This window comes from Crocodylus siamensis, chromosome 3 (assembly GCF_052110815.1).
Source record: "Crocodylus siamensis isolate JL-2025a chromosome 3, ASM5211081v1, whole genome shotgun sequence".
Classification (NCBI taxonomy): domain Eukaryota; kingdom Metazoa; phylum Chordata; order Crocodylia; family Crocodylidae; genus Crocodylus; species Crocodylus siamensis.
Genome location: NC_143397.1, coordinates 113,225,149 through 113,242,700, shown reverse-complemented (window position 1 = coordinate 113,242,700; position 17,552 = coordinate 113,225,149). Strand labels below are relative to the sequence as shown.

At 45.2% G+C, this 17,552-nt stretch overlaps 1 protein-coding gene and 1 pseudogene across 2 annotated transcripts in view; one reads left to right on the top strand and one right to left on the bottom strand.

Annotated features, from left to right (window-relative positions):
* Positions 1 to 14,611, bottom strand: part of LOC149868694 (uncharacterized) — a 59,928-nt pseudogene extending 45,317 nt beyond the window's left edge.
* Positions 1 to 17,552, top strand: part of CPLX1 (complexin 1) — a 250,568-nt gene that overhangs the window by 55,622 nt on the left and 177,394 nt on the right. The gene's annotated exons all lie outside the window — the stretch shown is intronic.

Sequence of the window (17,552 nt, the reverse complement as noted above, 5' to 3'; positions counted from 1 at the left end):
CTGAGCAATTTTGCTTGCTGGAAGGGGCTAAAAAGCCACAAATAATAACAACATAAAGGTGAATAAAAAAAAGATAACCCAGTGTAGTTCACCTTTAGTCATTGGACTTTTTTTGTACCTTACCCTTAATAAGTGTTGAGAGTTGGTTATTGCTAGAGGGGGCTGTTCCAATAACTTCAGTTATCCCTGCTGCTTCTTTAGCCCAGCTAGTTCTTGACATTGAAAACATCTTTCTTTGCAAGTCCTCTTCCAAATAAACAAGCCAATTAGTCCTAACAGATCTGCTTTTTTATTAGTTTTGAGTCATTGAGGAAGATAAATGTCTTAAGAAAATCCATTGCATTTTCAGTGTACACCAAATCATTTAAAAGAAAAGCTGAGTAGTGCATGTGATAGAGCAATGAAATATCGTTTTGGGGCAATCCTGAAACTAAAGGTTTATGATGGAAAGCATTGTAGACTTTCAGCTATTCTGGCATTACCAAGTGTTTCAATAAATTTGTCTTGGTTTTGCACTTCCCGTTAGGGTTTCCCCAGAAAGTAATACATTTATAGCAAGTAATCACTTGAAAATGTAGGCAAAAGTCTTTAGATGAATAACCTGCTGTTTTGTGAATATCTTTATTAAGGAACACTGATTGAAATATTAGTATCTCAGTAGGGGTTATCTGTATTTTAGTGAATAGGGCTGTTATCAGAGTTCTTTAAACATTTGGACATAGAGATATTTTTTTTCTTGCATTAAACAGATTTCTTTTACATTCCAAAAGCCCTTTTTTCCAAATTTCATTTTTCCTTGAGAAAAAAAGCCCATTGAAATCTTTCATAATGAGTCTTGTTTTCTTTAGACTGCTCAGGCCTAGTTTTAATGGAAGAGAGGTGTAAGAGAAAGGAAATGGGCAAAATTTGACATATTAGAACCACAGTAACTGGTATCCCTGCCTGGGACCCTGATCCAGCAAACTTTAAACATGTACATAACTTAAAACATTGATTTAAGTACAGACTTCATGCTACATGCAGGCTTAAGTGCTCTATTGGAGCAAGGTCCAGGTGTCCATTGTAGCTTTCCAGATGTTAAGGAGTTAAAAGAGGCAGAATCCTTCACCAAGCACAAATTGTTGACCTGCATATTGCAGAGTCCTGTGGCAGTCTGGCTGTAAAAAAGCTTTCTTTCCAAGACAGCAGGTTCTGTCAGTGTCAGAGCTTTAGTATTTGCTTCTACACAACTTCCAAGTGGTGCTTATGGGCTCTCAGAGGATACAAAATTGAGGAAAAAGATTTGGGTGGAAAGGGAGCTGGTAAGATGGAACCAGGTAGCAATCATTTCCTCACTCTACTCTGCCAGTGGGGGATTATAGTTCATATTAGCCAGTTGCCCATCAACGATGAAGAGTGGGGGCAAAGGGGAAGGGGGGTGGGATGGAGTGCTGCCACTGCTCTGCCTCTTGCAGGGAGCAGGTCAGGGAGCCAAGGCCAGTGCTACTGGTCTCAGCTCCCCCATGTTCTGTGAGGTACTCAGCAAGGTTTCAGAACCATGGCAGCGCTCCCCCATGGGTGGAGCACTCTGATTGGCTATTTCTGTCAGCCAATAAAGTGTTACGGACAGACAGACTTAGGTTTTTATAATATTAGAATTCCTGTTCTGAAAATGCAAAGTATGTTATTTTAGTACGGGATCTTTGCCAAGGACTAAAGGGAGATCAGCAACCAGCTTTTAAGAGAAGAGATGTCTCTAAGGCCTTTGTTGAGGAGTTGTGTTTAGCTTGATTTTAAATCAGATTAATCTAGTTTGTGCATTGGCAAAATAGAAACTGGTGAAGTCCTACTCTGCTAAAAATTTGGGGCGCTTGTACACATGACTGGGTTTTAGTCCTTAGGGTTGCATTCTATGCCCCCTAAATTGAAGTGGTGAGTTTTTAATTGAAACAGTGGTTTTTATTTCTCCATCGCTGTACATACAGTATTGTCCTCATGGTAGCAGGTGCCTGCTGAAGGCAAAAGTGATGAGGGGCCCGATCCTCTGGTGTTTTGGCGGGGGGGGGTTGGTGGCACCTGCCTACCCCTCCTGTGGCTGGGGGGGCTGTTAATCTATGCCATTAATCTGTCAGTTTGCCTCGTGGCCACAGAAGAGGTGGGCAGGCTCTACAGAAAAAGAGGATTTGGCCCTTTGCCACTTCTACCTTCAGCAAGCTCTTGTGGCTAGCTGGAGCCCTGGGCCCACCTAGGAACAGTCTGGTTTGCCCCTGGGGCAGCATGGGGAGGTGGCAGGAGGGAAGCTGTGTGTACTGGCAGCCAAAGAAGGCAGCAGGGGTGGCACATGGGGTGCTGGAAGCCTGGGCAGGCTTGGGGAAGCTAGCAGCTCACCTGGATGGCAATGCACTGTCCCCAGTGCCTTCTCTGGCCACCAGAACACCCAGCCACCCTCCTGCCATCACCCCACACTATCCCAGGGGCATGCCAGCCCATTCCTGAGCATCCTCAGGTGTTCTGCTGGCTGCAGGAGTCTGCTGAAGGCAGAAGTGGTGAGGGGCCCAATCCTTTTTTTCTTCAGAGCCTGCCTACCTCTCTCACAGTTGGGTGCAGGGGGAAGCTGACTAATGGCTGAAATGTTCCAAGTTGCAACATTGCAAATTAAACTACATTGGGATGTAGTTTAGTTTGCAATGATGCAAATACATTTAAAACCCCCAAAACTTGCGTGTGTGTAATGTGTGATACCATTAAGCCTCACAAATGGAAATTTTCATCATGTGTACATCATTACATCATCATGTATGCTGGCTGTGGAGATTTATGAGCTCTTTATCTTTTGTGGGTCAGTAGCACTTTCAGAATGGCTATTTTTAGCACAGCATAGGTAAGTTTGACTGTTACCTGAGCAAGAAGAATGTCTAATTTCAGTAAAGGAGTGTTCTGAGAACTGATCAGGTAGAGCAAATCCAAGAGTGGAACTGACCAGCCTGAAAGGTGTGAAAACACTGAGCTGGCTTCTGGTAATGATCTTTGTCTCAGCATCAAAAGAGGACAGGTCTCTGTCCACACTAAGTAAATATAAGAACCTACAGAAATAATGGTCCCTCTTGCAGACACTTGGTTAAGTGTAAATATAAATATGACCAAAAGCTGTATTTGCAAAGACTGAAATTCCTGTCTACATACTATGATGGCAAAATTAAAATCTGACAGTCACAAGCCAAATCCTTGTGGCTATACAAAGCACTAAATCAGGGTACTGGTACAAGCATTAAGCGATAGTGTTCAGCTGCATTGTCCTAACAACAGAGGAGGAACTAGAGCAGGTGTGGGCAAAATACGGCCTGCAGGCCAGATCTAGCTCACCAGGCAATTTCATCCAGCCTGCAGGCTCCCAACAATTAATTGTACCATGCCCAGCAGTTCTGAGAGCTACACTAATTAAAGCACCCTAAGCATCATGTGTATCAGTGTCTTCACACTGAAAAATGGCAGCAGGAGAATTGTAACTAAATCTTGTCAAGTTAAAGCACTCCTGCTACCATTTTTCAGCATAGGGACGCTGATACATGGGATGCTGAAGTCTGCTAGAGTGTGGTAATTGCTATGCTCCAGTAGACTCCAGTAATAGAGTTTGCTCCAACATGTAATTACAGCGCATCAGAGCAGCCTTACTGCACATGTGTAGGCATTTCCTAACTTGTTTAAATTAGAGAGTGTCTCTAAATTATAAACTGTTATCATTACACTGAGTGCACCTTATTTAAGCTGGTTTGGGTAAGACAGTGATTTCAGCCAAACCTATTTATGCTGTTTTCCAAACGCCTTTTTTATTGTTGTTTGTTTGTGTTAGAGCTCCTGAGCTGGATTGTAAATTCTCATGGTTTTCCTCACATTCATGTTGCTTGTACCTTCACACAATTTCAACTTGACCAGTTTTGCAGCTCTTAGTCACTTTAGAGTGCAGGATGTCTGTATACAGGAGGAAAACCTAAGGCCATGCATTAAGGTTTCAAAATAGTTCTTAAATAGAGCTTATATAGCTCCTGAGCTGGATTGTCCTTCTGTCTGAGTGAATTCCAGCCCAAAGAAGAGTGAGGGTGGCTCACTGTGGTCTGCTACAGATCACATTGAATTGAAGTATGGTTGTGTAGCAGGCTTGGGAGTGCAACCCCAGTATCTGAAACGCACTTGGGTGCCATGCTCTGTGGCCTCCCTGACCTCCTGTCTCTCATCTGCCATGCTTTTGATTGTAATAATTATGCACTTGGAAGGCCATCTCTATTGTAGTTTCTTTTGTGCCTTCCCTCTTGGCACAGTCCTTGGGCTCCAGCCCCTAGTTCCCCTTCATTTCTCTTTGACTGGGCCCTGGTCCTAAACCAGCCCTTCTGGTCCTAACTGTGCCTTAAGGGCTCTAATTCCAGCCTCCAGTTGCCTCCATAGCCACACCCATGTTTTGCAGGTATTACTGTGTTTCCTGTATTGAGTCCTCTGGCCCTGCATTCACCTCCACTCACCTTTCCTCTGGGTCCCTGACCCAAAAGAGCTTGATGCATTGAATGCCCAGCAGGCATCCCTTGTGGCCTCCAAACCACCCCTGTAGCCACAATCCAGGCCTCCCATCAGAACAGAAACATGAGCAAAGTGTTTAAAAATAAAACTCAAGCTCCACCTCAGGTCTCAATGGGCACCTATACACATGCGGGGAGGTTACTTTGACATGCTGTAATTAAAGTGTGTTGGAGCAGACTTGAGTCTGCTGGAGCATGGTACTGCTGGAGCCTGGTAATTACCACCCTCCAGCAGGTTCCAGCATCACATGTACCAGTGTCCCCATGCTGAAAAATGGTGGCAGGGGTGCTTTTGCAGTTAAAGTGCCCCCGCCACCATTTTTCAGTGTCAGGACGCTGATACATGTAACACTCTGGGCACTTTAATTAGCATGGCTCCTAGAGTCACGCTAATTAAAGTGCTCCCTGCCCCCATTCCTGGAGCATGTGTATAAATGCTATACAGTATTTCAAAACCTTCCCCTATCTGCTGGCTCTCCCCAAACCTCCAAGGCTTTTTTCTTCCAGGAAACTGTTTTCAGAAATGGCTTTCCCTGCAGAAGTCAGGGCCAGACTGTCCCCTCTGGTTCCAGAACTAGGGTTTACTGCTTCCAGTCAGGTTCCTCCCTGACCAGATGCAGGTATGATTTCCTGAGAAACCACCCTTCATCTGTTGCTCCCTGAGCATGTCTACACGTGCATTAATGTGCCCTAATTACAGCACATTAAGTTTAGTACCTGTACTAACATGTACTAACGTAATGTGCCATAATTAGTGCTACTGTGAAGTAGTACAGGTGCATGCTTTTTTGTGATGGTAATGCACAGTAGATTAATTATCCTGTGCATTAGCACATTAGAATGATTTTTGCCTGCTGCGTTCGGGTTCAGTAGACTTAGTCTACTGAGCATTTAGCGTCTTGTATAGACATGTCCCTTGTCTACAAGTTCTGCATCCTTCCCTTTGACAGCTTCTCTAGGCTTTGACTGTTGCTTATTGCACATTTGCTCTTGAGTAGTCACCTAAAGCTCTGGGGGCTCCTACCTTACCATTATGCTTCTTTGGGTGCCTACTTGCTGGCAGCTGGCCCTTGCTCACCTGCCTGTCCCTGACTGAAGGTATTGCCCTGCTGCCTTTCTCCTCTTAAAGTAACAGGAGCCTCCGTCTCACTTTTACAGGCTGTCAATTGCAAGACAATATGGGACTAGGCTCATTCTTGCTTATGTACTCTGGGACCCTGCCCTTCATATTGAAAGCCCCACTTCCTGTGTCCCAGGACATGCATTATTGTCTAGCAGTACTATTATTGCATTTCTGCCCTTACAGACTGAGAGCAAGGAGGGTAGCTCCATCCTCTGTATAGAACTTCAGAGGGAAGCCAGTTAAGACATTGTTGCACCCAGGGTAACCACATGGCTCTCTGCTCCTGGGACTTCTCACCTCTTCTGCAGCGACAGCTGAACTGCCAGCCATTCCTGTTTGAAAGTCACACATCAGGATGCAAATTATCATGAGACTGCTGTAAAATGCATGGGAATTTTTATTTTAATATTGTTTTTGCTGCTGCTTTTCTGTGCATTTGGGACTTTTTTTTAAATGTTTTTCTTTGCATGCATAGGAGCTCAAAACTTAAAGAAATGAAAGCTCATAGTCTCTTGACATCTTTATGTGATTTTTGGAGCTGTCATGAAGTTTTGAGTAAATTATGAGGTGGTATTATGGGTTTCCTTTTCAGCAATTATATAATGATCCAGGGACCCATTCTCACCTGGGATGCAGCCTGGGATTAACTAGTTGTTAAACAACACCTTCTGTCCCCTAACGTAGGTAATTATAGCAACAAAGGCCTTTCCCTTCCCAAATGCATAGGGCATGTAGTGGAAGTGGCTAGTGTACTGTATATTTATATGGATAACGAGGAGCTAAGGGAATCTGTCCCTGACGAACATACCTAGAGATGTCAAAAGCACTAAGCATATTTCAAAGGTAAATTTCAGATGTGGGTACAAGATTTTAATGGTGGTTTAAATGCTTTGCTAAATGCGTTGCTTGCTTGGCCTGGATATAAACCAAACACAGTGCTTTTAAATGTCAGAAAGGATTTTGGTTCTAAATCTATTGTGTATTTATACACAGTAGATAAGTAGAACAAAAAGAAGGTGCAGGTACTATTATATCCTTTGCCTGTTTTCTTAAGGGACATGCTTCCTTTAAAGTAGACTGTGCTGATTTAAATTTTCTCCTGTGAGCCCAGCATACATTGCTGGTGGTAATGTTTGCATTTTAGCTTGACCAATACTTGTGGATTTTAAAGTGTTGTTCAAAGATATGAAAGGATATCTGCACCCTCTGAAGCCATGCAATCAGTATTTCTCACATTTTCAAAAGCTGAAACATCCTCCGTGGCCACAGAATCAGTCTTGGCACCTTCTGCCTCACTACAAGTTGGTAACTGCTGCCCAAACTGCACAACCATTCAGGGAAAAATGAACATATTTTCATAACCTGATCTTGTTTGTTTCTTGCATGCTGTGGTAAGCAATAGAATAGCTAACAATGTTGGCATTTAAAATATCATCTTATAATACTGAATTGTTCCTATTGGCAGGAATGAGGCCCTCAGAACTCTGGTTGCAGGGTACCTGCACATACGAGCAGTTACACCAAAATCACTTGTGGGGTATTTTTTCCCCTCAACCATAGTAATTAGCGTTTTAACAAAAAGAAAGCTGAGATTCAGGGAACAATCAAGAGGCCTGCCTGATATCCTATTCCCCTTTAAAGAGGATAGTTCTGCAGTTTGGGAAGTAATACAGTCTTAAGTACTGTTACTGCTTTGAACTTTAAATAAATATAGATTTTTTTTTAAACAGTCATTGTTAGCCTTCTCACTTTTTACTGCTTTTGCTTACCAGAGTGCTGAAAGGATATTCTTGCGGCACTTGATCCTGCACAACTCCTGTTCCCTCTATGTCTGTTCTGAGAGCAGAGCGCTGCTAGATCTGACCCATGGCTACCTTTGCTGTTCAGATTGACAATTTTTATTGCAAGTGGCATATGTCAGGGTTTCCTTGTTTGCAGAGTTCGCCATACAACTTAAAATCAGTGTTGGCTTTGAAATTACCTGCAGGTTTTAGAAGTGACAGAAGAAAAAGTTGTTAACTAAAAATCTCAAAAGGGAACTTTCCAGGAGGGTGATTTCACACCAGTATCCTTGGGCATGTGTAGACAAAACAGGAGCTCTAAACTGAAGTGGTAGGTTTTAAAAACACCACTTCAATTTAGGTCCCTTTAAACACCTGTGTTGTGCACACACCCCGTTGACTTACCTGCTTCTCTGGCAGTGGGGAGGGGAGGGGAGAGCGAGCTGGCAGCAGGTGAAGCGGTCCCTGGGCTGCGGGGGGGGGGAGGGGGGATGGTGCTTCCCTCCATGGCAGCAGTGGCCCCTGCCCCCAGGCAGTACCTGCCCACAGGCACCCAGCTCAGGCAGTCCTGGGGGCACTGCAGCTGTGGAGGGAAGCCCTGGGTCCCCATGCAGCTCAAGCAGGCAAGCTCCAGGGGAGAAGGAAAAAAAAAAGGATCAGGCTCGCTGCATTTCTTGGATGGAGCCTGCCTTCCCGGGCTGCTGCCAGGCTGCCTGCACAGGCTTCCTGCAGAGCCCCTGAGCTGCATGGAGCCCAGTGCCTCACTCCGTGGCTGTAGGGAAGCAAACTGAAACTCCTCAGAGAAGTTTTAGTTTGCTGGGCGCCAAGCCATTTAAGGCACATTATGCCACCAAATTTGCTACAGTGGCTGTAAATAATGCACAATACGCTGCTGATGTTTGCAAACACCAAAGCAGTGCAAAAGCATTTAGCTTGCTTTAAAGTATCATGAACTCATGCCCCTCATTTTGTCTACATATGACCCTTAAGTGCATAGTCCTTCAAAGTGCTGAGCAGCAGTACTTCATGCCTGATAAGGAGAAGAAGGAGGAGGTGTAGCTTCTTTGATCTCATTTTGGAAACTAGTGGTTATAGTCATTAACACTAGCAATAAGAACAGTGTGAGCATGTTGGGTGAGTTTAGCATTGTCTCACCTCCATACTCGCCTGCCACGATGGAGCTACTGGGGATTACAAGGTATGGGGCTTGCCTGGCATTTCTCCAACTCAGATCCTGGGGTCCTGGTGCCTCTCTGAAGTCATCAGGCGAGATTTTTGTCTTTTCTCTTTCTCTCTGGAGCTTTGGCTGCCCCTCATTATCCTCTCATGCCCAAAGGCTATGGGTATCTCTCCATTGCCTGCTTTTATGCTGGTTTTGGCGGGCTAATCACCCAATCCCTTTTTGGGTGTGTAAATTCCTCCACCTGTCAGGGCTTATCCATAGGTCAACTTTGCCTGACTTTGCCTAAGTAACAGGGCTCCTGCCTGAGTCCCTGTTACAACCAGCTTTGATTTTTCTGTAAAACATGCAGCTACCACCTGACCTGTTTCTAGTCAAGGCAGCAGACCAGGCAAAAATTGCATCTTCAGCATTTGGGTACCAGACCATGGGTGGAATCAGGCCAATAAGATGTCTTTGTTAGACAGAAAAGGCTGCCAGCCCAGCAGTACCATGAGTCTTTGTCAGTTTCTGACAAATATTGTCAGTAAGTTATGAAACAGTTAAATGATGCAGTGAAGATCTCAACTGGCAAATGCTGCAGCTGACATGCTATTATTGACTAACCAGCCAGGAAGTTAAAATGTTCATATACCTGTCTCAAACTGAGTCTGATTTTAATAGAAGATTAAAATATGAAAAACTTGAAAAGAAAAGAAAAGAAAAGAAAAAAAACAGGGTGACTTAGTTCTTCTGCTTTACTCTTTGAAGTCTTCAATTTATGTACAAAGCATAAAAAAGAAAAAAAAATAAGCAACATCAGAGGGTGAGTGGGAGGAGGGGGAGCTCTTTGGAATTACAGTCTTCTTGTAAGTATGATAGACAGCTGTGATAGCATAAAAGGGAATCAGCACTGAATAATCCCTCTAAATTACAGGAGACAGTACCAAACTGCTGCTTTACTTAGAGGAAAGAATTGAAATAAACCAAGATTAAGATTCAGTCAGAGTCTGTCACACTTTTACAGCAGAGCCTATTGCTGGCTCCTCAAAAAAAAATCAAAGACAGGGGAGTCATCCAGGGCCTGATATAAAGCACCTGTGGCTGAGATTTTCAAAGAGTCTTTGAAGTGTCTAGCATGTCCTTGCTAGACATGTCCTTGAATCAAACTCTATCTTATCCTTGAAAAAAAGTTAAGTTGCTTGACCCTGTACCCATTAAAGCTAATAGTAACCTGAGACTGGCAGCTGCAGAAGGCCTTTCAATAGGAACAAAAATTGTGTTAACACTCTAGAACTCTCCAACAAGACCCTTTCTCATAGGTGACACTCTCAGGCTAGGGACAGACATTCAAAAAGTCTGAGCCTGAAATGATTCAATTTTTGCAGTTTAGTTTAACCTGGCTAGGCTGAATTATCTTGTAACTGCACAGACATCCCAGAAATGCGGGCACATGCCTGCACTGGCTTAGGCTAAAAATAGGGGGTGCTAGAGCAGCCCTCCCCACCCTTTCCGCATTGCTGAGCTGAGGGAGGCATAGCCAGGCCCAGGCAGGATGCTCTGATTAGGAAGGGCCCTCCCCACTTTTGACCAGGCCAGCAGGGAACTGATAACACAGTGTTTATCACACCTAACTCAGTGCTTATCACCCCATTAAGAAAAGAACAGTGGGGCATTACCAGCTACATGTTGATTCTGCCTTTGTCCCGTGTACAACAGCACGGACCTTAGCCAGTATGTGGTCTGCTAACTCATGCTAGGAAGTGTCTGTATAAGGCAGAGGGGATGTGGTAATCCCTGCTTAGAAGGGAGTGGGGAAGGGAGGAGGGGAGCAGTGGGAAACCAGGCAGATGCCTGCAGTCTCTATCAGAGCTCCAGTGAAGGAGCAGAAGGAAGGGGGCAGTCCTGTGGAACAGAGAGCCCTGCCCAGCCCAGGGAGCATGCTGGGATGCTGGGGGAGTCTGATTTATCTTAAACCAGCAAGGGGTCTGGGGCAGACATTGCAAAAACCAATTTGACCCAAATTATTTAAACCTGATACTACATTCAACCAGGTTTCTCTCAAACCAGTTTCAGCCATTTTCAGCCAGCACTGAAAATCTGTTCTGTTAAAGGTTGAAACCAGGTTCTGGTCACTTAAACTGGTTTATGTGTAATGTCTGTCCCTAGCCTCACTGTCTTGCAGTCCCAGAGAGGTATTGAGGAATAAGAGCTATTCACATGAATTGGGCTGATAACGTTTTATTTTTGATGGAAAATGTCTTTGAAAGAAATGGAACCTTTTGATATATAGATATATAGATATATATAATATATATATATTTGTTGAAAAAGTAAGACTTGTCTAAAGCAAAAATTAATTTCATAGATTTCATAGACATTAGGGCTGGAAGGGACCTCGGGAGATCATCGAGTCCAGCCCCCTGCCCAAAGGGCAGGAAGTCAGCTGGGGTCATAGGATCCCAGCAAGATAAGCATCCAATTTACTCTTGAAGGTGTTCAATGTAGGCGCTTGAACCACCTCCGCTGGCAGACTGTTCCAGACCTTGGGGGCTCGGACAGTAAAGAAATTCTTCCTTATGTCCAGCCTGAAACGGTCTTGCAGGAGTTTGTGACCGTTCGACCTCATCATCCCATGGGGCGCTCTGGTGAACAGACGTTTCCCCAGATCCTGGTGGTCACCCCTGAGAAACTTGTAGGTGGCCATCAGATCACCCCTGAGCCTACGCTTTTACAGGCTAAAGAGCCCCATGGCTCTCAGCCTGTCATCGTAAGATCTGTTTTCCTGACCTCTGATCATGCGCGTGGCTCTCCTCTGGACTCTCTCAAGCTTCTCCACATCCTTTTTGAATTGTGGAGCCCAAAACTGGACACAGTACTCCAGCTGCGGCCTCACCAAGGCCGAGTACAAGGGGAGAATGACGTCCCGGGATTTGCTCGAGAAGCATCTATGGATGCACGCCAGCATTTTGGTCGCTTTACTAGCCGCAGCATCGCATTGGAGGCTCGTGTTCATCTTGTGGTCAATGATGACCCCCAAGTCTTTTTCTTCTGTAGTGCTAACCAACGTAGCACTCCGAGCCTATAAGGGTGCTGCAGGTTTTTCCTCCCAAGGTGGAGAACCTTGCATTTTTCGGTGTTAAACACCATGAGGTTCTCGTCTGCCCATTTGCTGAGCTTGTCCAGGTCAGCCTGGATCACCCGCCTGTCCTCTGGCGTGGATGCTTTGCCCCAAAGTTTGGTGTCATGGGCGAACTTGGCCAGTCCACTCCTGACTCCAATGTCCACATCGTTAATGAAGATGTTGAACAGGATGGGTCCCAGGACAGAGCCTTGAGGGCCCCCACTGGTCACAGGGCACCACAATGAGTGACTGCCATCAATCACAACCCTCTGGGTCCGACCACGAAGCCAATTTCCCAGCCAGCGGATCGTGGTGGAGCCAAAGCCACAACTTGGCAGTTTGGCCAAGAGGTGATCATGGGATACCAGATCAAAATCTTTTTTGAAGTCAAGATATATGACATCAATCTCTTCTCCCTTGTCCAGGTGATAGGTCACCTGGTCATAGAAGGAAATGAGATTGGTCAAACAAGACCTACCCGCAACAAACCCGTGCTGGCTGTCCCTTAGAATGTTAGCCTGGGCCAGTCCCTCAAGGATGGCCTCCTTAATAAACTTTTCTAAGATCTTCCCCAGGATAGAAGTCAGGCTAATGGGACTAATCTTTTAGTTTGGGTTTTCAAAGAACCTTCCCTCTAAAGAGCAAAGAAAATTTATGGCAAAAACAGAAGCAAAAAAATATATATATATTTTTCCACAGGGGAAAAAAGATCAGCATTATGCAGCATTAGTATAATTCATTAAAAAAAAAAGATATTTTTACCTTTTCAAATAAGACTCTAAGAGCTTCCTAGTTGTTTTTGTCTCCACTTAATTTCAGACTCAACTACACTAGTTGGCTGTATTCAGATGTGCAGGCACGTGTGCTTTGTGGTGTTGCAAGTCTCTTTGCAGTGCCACAAACCACACAAGTTGCACACTATAATCAATTTTCAGAACTGCTAATTTTCAGCTCCGGAACAACATTTGCTACCAGGATTTCCCAGTACCAAGAAAAAAAAACCCCGGAAAAAAAATGATTCAAACCATGTCAAAATGGCAGCCTATGTGCCATTTTTGCTTTGGCCTTTCTGAGTGCCTACCTGCAAGCGCAGGCCAAGTAGGTATACTCCACCTTGCTAGCTACCCCCTGCTTCCACTGCCTGTATGCCTTTTTTGTGTCCATAGGCTTTTCTGGATTTCCCTGTTCAGACAAGAGGGTTTCTTGGCTTCTTTGCCCCCTTTCCTGTGAAATGGTATTGGCTCCTTCTGCATCTGTAGGATTGCTCCCTTTAGGAACGACCTCCCTTCCTGGGCTCCCATCTCACCAATGCTCCTGTTCTCCAGTGCCTTACTAATTAACCTCCTGAGTACACTGAAGTTAGCCTTTCTGAAGTCTAGCACTTCTTTCCTGCTGGTTATCTTTCCCACTCTACGCCGGATGGTGAATCCAATCAAGTGATGGTCACCGTCCCTTAGTAACTTTGTGTCAGTAGAAACCCCATCAAGTCATCCCCTGTAGCCAGCACCAAGTCCAGCAAGGTGTTTCTCCTAGTGGGACCATATACCTTCTGTGTTAGGTGAAGGTCCTGTATGCAGGTTAAGAACCTACGTGAACAGTTGGATCTAGCTGGCTGCTCCTCCCAGCAGATGTCCGGGTAGTTTAGGTTACCCATGACAGCCATGTCCTTTGACCTTACGGCCTCTGAATGCTGTGTGGAGAATTCCAGATCCAACTCATCCTCCTGATGTAGTGGCCTGTAGTAGAATCCCACTACCAAGTCCCTTTACCCTTGATCCCCTTGCATTCTGACTGACAATACCTCAATTTGCCCCTTCTCTGGTCTTGTCTTGATTATGGAAGATGTATATTGCTCTTTAATATAGAGAGCAATAACCTCCCTCCCCCTCCTTTTCTCCCTGCTCTATCTTGTCTATACAGCCTATAGCCCTCAATACTTACTGCCCAGTCATGGGTAGGGTCCAACCAAGTTTCAGTTAGCCCAACTAAGTCGAAGTTCTTGTTTGCAAGCAGTAATGTGAGTTCCTCCTGCTTGTTCCCCATGCTTCTAGCATTAGTATAGAAACACTTGAGCCCCCCATTGTGTGCTTCCCTTTCCTGATGCCCATCGGGCCCCTAATACTTACATGGACTGTTCCAGTGCATGGCTCATGGTTTGTTGATCCTATGTTCTCTCTGTCATTTGCATCCCCCATCCCCTGATGAGCCTAGTTTAAAGCCCCGCATAGGAGATCAGCCAACCTGTAAGAGAACAGACTCTTACGTTTCAAAGAGAGTTGAAGATCATAATGTCCCAGGATGCCCCTTTTGTGGAAGTGCGAATCATGGTCGAAGAAGCCAAAACCCACACGATGACACCAACTCCAGAGTTGTGGGTTGATTTCTTTGATGCAGGTGTTGTGATGCTGACCACAACCCCTGACTGGGAGGATCGACAAGAAGACCATCTGTGCCCCTGTCTTCCTAAGCATGGCCTCCAGAGCCCAGTAGTCACTCATGATCCAGTTCAGATTAGTCCTGGCTGCATCATTTATGCCAACATGGATGAGTACCATGGGATAGTAGTTGGAGAGCTGGATGAGGTCAGGAATCCTTGCAGTGACATCCTGGATCTAGGCTCCGGGCAGGCAGCATACCTCCTGTGCCATGGGATCCGGGCAACAGTTGGGTCCCTCCGTTCCTTTCAGGATGGAGTTGCCCACCACGATGACTCAGCATCTTCTGTTGGCTGCCTGGCTGACCCTCAGCCTGCATGGTGGTGGCTGTGGCTTCCTCCACAACACTCTCCTACAGTGCTGCCAGAGCCGTGTATCTGTTCCCCAGTTGCACTGGGGAAGCTGTCTCAGCAGCATGGTATCTGGCTCTGTAGGTGACCATCTTCCATTCCTCTGCATCAGGTCCCACCTGTGTTATTTCTCCATCAGATGACTGATCCTGCAGAGAATGAAAGTACCCATCAATCTCGTCTTCTGAAGCCCTGATACCCTGCAGCCTGCTAACCTCTGCCTGGAGTTCCCTCACCTGCCCCTCCAGGGCCGGAAGCTGGACACATGTGGGACAGGCGAGGGGACTCCTTCCCCCCAGGCCCCAGGGGGCCCTGCCAGGCAACCCCTGCAGATGGGAGGCCAGAGCACTGCTGACCTTCCCAGGGGATCTGTCTAGGTGGACACTTCAGAGGAGCCCCTGGTGGGAGGCATTGCTGGGGCAGGGTCCCTGTCTGTATGCCGAGTCCTTACTGGCATAGTAAGACTCCTCCTCTTCCATACACACAAAGTCTTCGTTTTTATTTGAGTATGGATAGTATTGTTTCAGTCAACAGTAATGCATTCCTATAGCAGGTGTCATAAAATAATTCCATTTTTTAAGGTAATATAACACATGAATGCATAATGCTGGAAAATTGTTTGTACCCTCTTCAAATACTGCAGTTACTATGAATTTTTAAGCTTTGGTTTTTGATTGTGCAAGGTTTAATTCAGTGGTTCCTAGACTTTGGGTTGTGACCCCAAATGGGAGATTTCTGTGTCCACAGAGGGGCACGTGGCTGCAATGGGGGCTGGACCAGCTCCAGTCAGAAATCACTTCTGCAGCCCAGCAGGCAGAACCCAGCACAGGTGGGAGCACCATAATGTCATGGCCATGAAGGTCAGCTAGCAGTGCAGAGTGGTAGCAGTGCAAAGGTAGCAGTGCAGTGGTAGTGGTGCAAAGTTGTGCCCCCACCGCTGCTGGGTGGTCAGGGGGCACCTCAGTTTGGTAGCCATGATGATGCAACACTCTTGCCCTGTGACAGGTCCCACCTGGTGGGCTGTGGAGCCCCTAGGGGAAGGGCAGCAGGGCAGGGAGCCCCAAGCCCACTGCAGTTAGCCTGTATCCTCCCCCCTGCCCACAGGGGACGGGTTAGGGGAGGGGGGCGGGAGCTGGGCTCCACATTTCACTCTGGCCATAGCAGCTGCTGCCTCCTGTGGGTGGCAGTTGAGGCTTGGGCACTGCTGGGGGAACGGACAGAGGGCTGTGGGCCCTGGCTCTGGTGCACCTGTGGTGGGGGCTGCAGGTTGGGAGGGAGAAGCACCAGCAGGGCCAGGGGGCTGTGGATTGGGTGTGAATGGCACTGGCAGGGCCAGGGGGCTGTGGGTCAGGAGTGAGGGGCACTGGCAGAACCAGAGGGCTGTGGGTCAGGGGTGAGAAGTACTTGTGGGGTGGGAGGCAGGTGGTTGGGCGTGAGGGGCCATGCTGAGGAAATGGTGTCATAAATAGAGGCATGCTGAGGAAAAGTTTGGGAAGCAAAGCACTGGTGTAATTTCTTCACCAATATTTTCACAGCATTTAGGAACTCCAGTTTTAACTAGTTCTTTTCAAAACCCCATTAAGTTTGCACCAACACAACTGAGGATTCACAAGAAGAAATATGATTCAATGGATCTTCTCCTAGGACTTGTCTCTGTAGAGTTATTTAGGAATATCTATACTGGAATATCTCAGTGTGCAGTTATTTCATAGACATAGACATTAGGGCTGGAAGGGACCTCGGGAGATCATCGAGTCCAGCCCCCTGCCCAAAGGGCAGGAAGTCAGCTGGGGTCATAGGATCCCAGCAAGATAAGCATCCAATTTACTCTTGAAGGTGTTCAATGTAGGTGCTTGTAGGTGTAGATGCTCATTGAAGAAAACAAAGTGCCTTTTTCTTGTTTTAGTTTAAGAACTGTTACACTTCAAATTCACACTATCTTAATCTGAATTAATTTTCAAGTGTCATCTTGGCTTTGTAAAGCCAATAGAAAAAATAATAGTAAACTCTTATATGAGTCATTAAAAAAGCATCATACCCTAAATAAGCCTGAAGACAGACCCGTTGAAGGATATATATTTACCCAGTCATTTTTAAGAATACAACCACACTTTGTTATTGATGGAAAAAATACAGTTTGGATTTTGTATACCACAAACGGTCCTCTTGCAAAGACTATCTGAATATTCATTATAGTAGAAAAGAATTCATGCAAAACACTGGGACATACATTTCTATCAGAAAAGATTAACTTTTCTTTTTGTGTCCATTCTGAATTTCTAGCTGATTAATGTTCACTCTTAACAAAAAAGGTAAACTATCATGACTTTAAGCATTTTAAGAGTATGAACTTTTAAAGTAACAATAATATTCTAACAATCTTTTTGGATAAGTGTGTGTGTGTGTGTGTGTGTGTGTGTGTGTAAGCACTTATGTATGAATAAGTGGATGGATAAGTACAGAGAGAGTGAAAGCAAAGAGAAACACAGTCCAAGCTGATGACTGGAAAGGCATAAAAAATTATCAAGTATCCAGAGGCGCAAACCTTCCTTCCCTCACTGAAATAGACCCTGCAGTATTCCAAACAATAATGCTGAAAAGGCAAAAAGGTTCAATAAATATGTCTGTGGTGGAAAATCAGATTTTGCAACTATAGCATATGAGCATATGATGCTGATGATGACATACTGTCCTTTCCAATAGTAACACACCAGCGTATTAGATCACAGTTATGAAAATTCAGTGTTTTAAATCAACATGTCCAGATAATGTGCATTCAGAAGTTTGAAAAAAGGCAGCCAAGATATATCCTGTACTGTTAAACTTGATTAAGTCTTGAAATGCTTGAAAAGTTCCAGAACAGAAGAAGCTAATATCGTGCCAATAATTAAAAATGGTAAATGGGGTGATCTGGGTAGATATAAGCTTGAGAATACTCCAGGGCAAAATACTGCAACAGCTAGTTCAAAGTTAGATAAATAATTGAAGGAGAATAGTTGGTGCCAATTGACATGAGTATATGGAAAATAAATC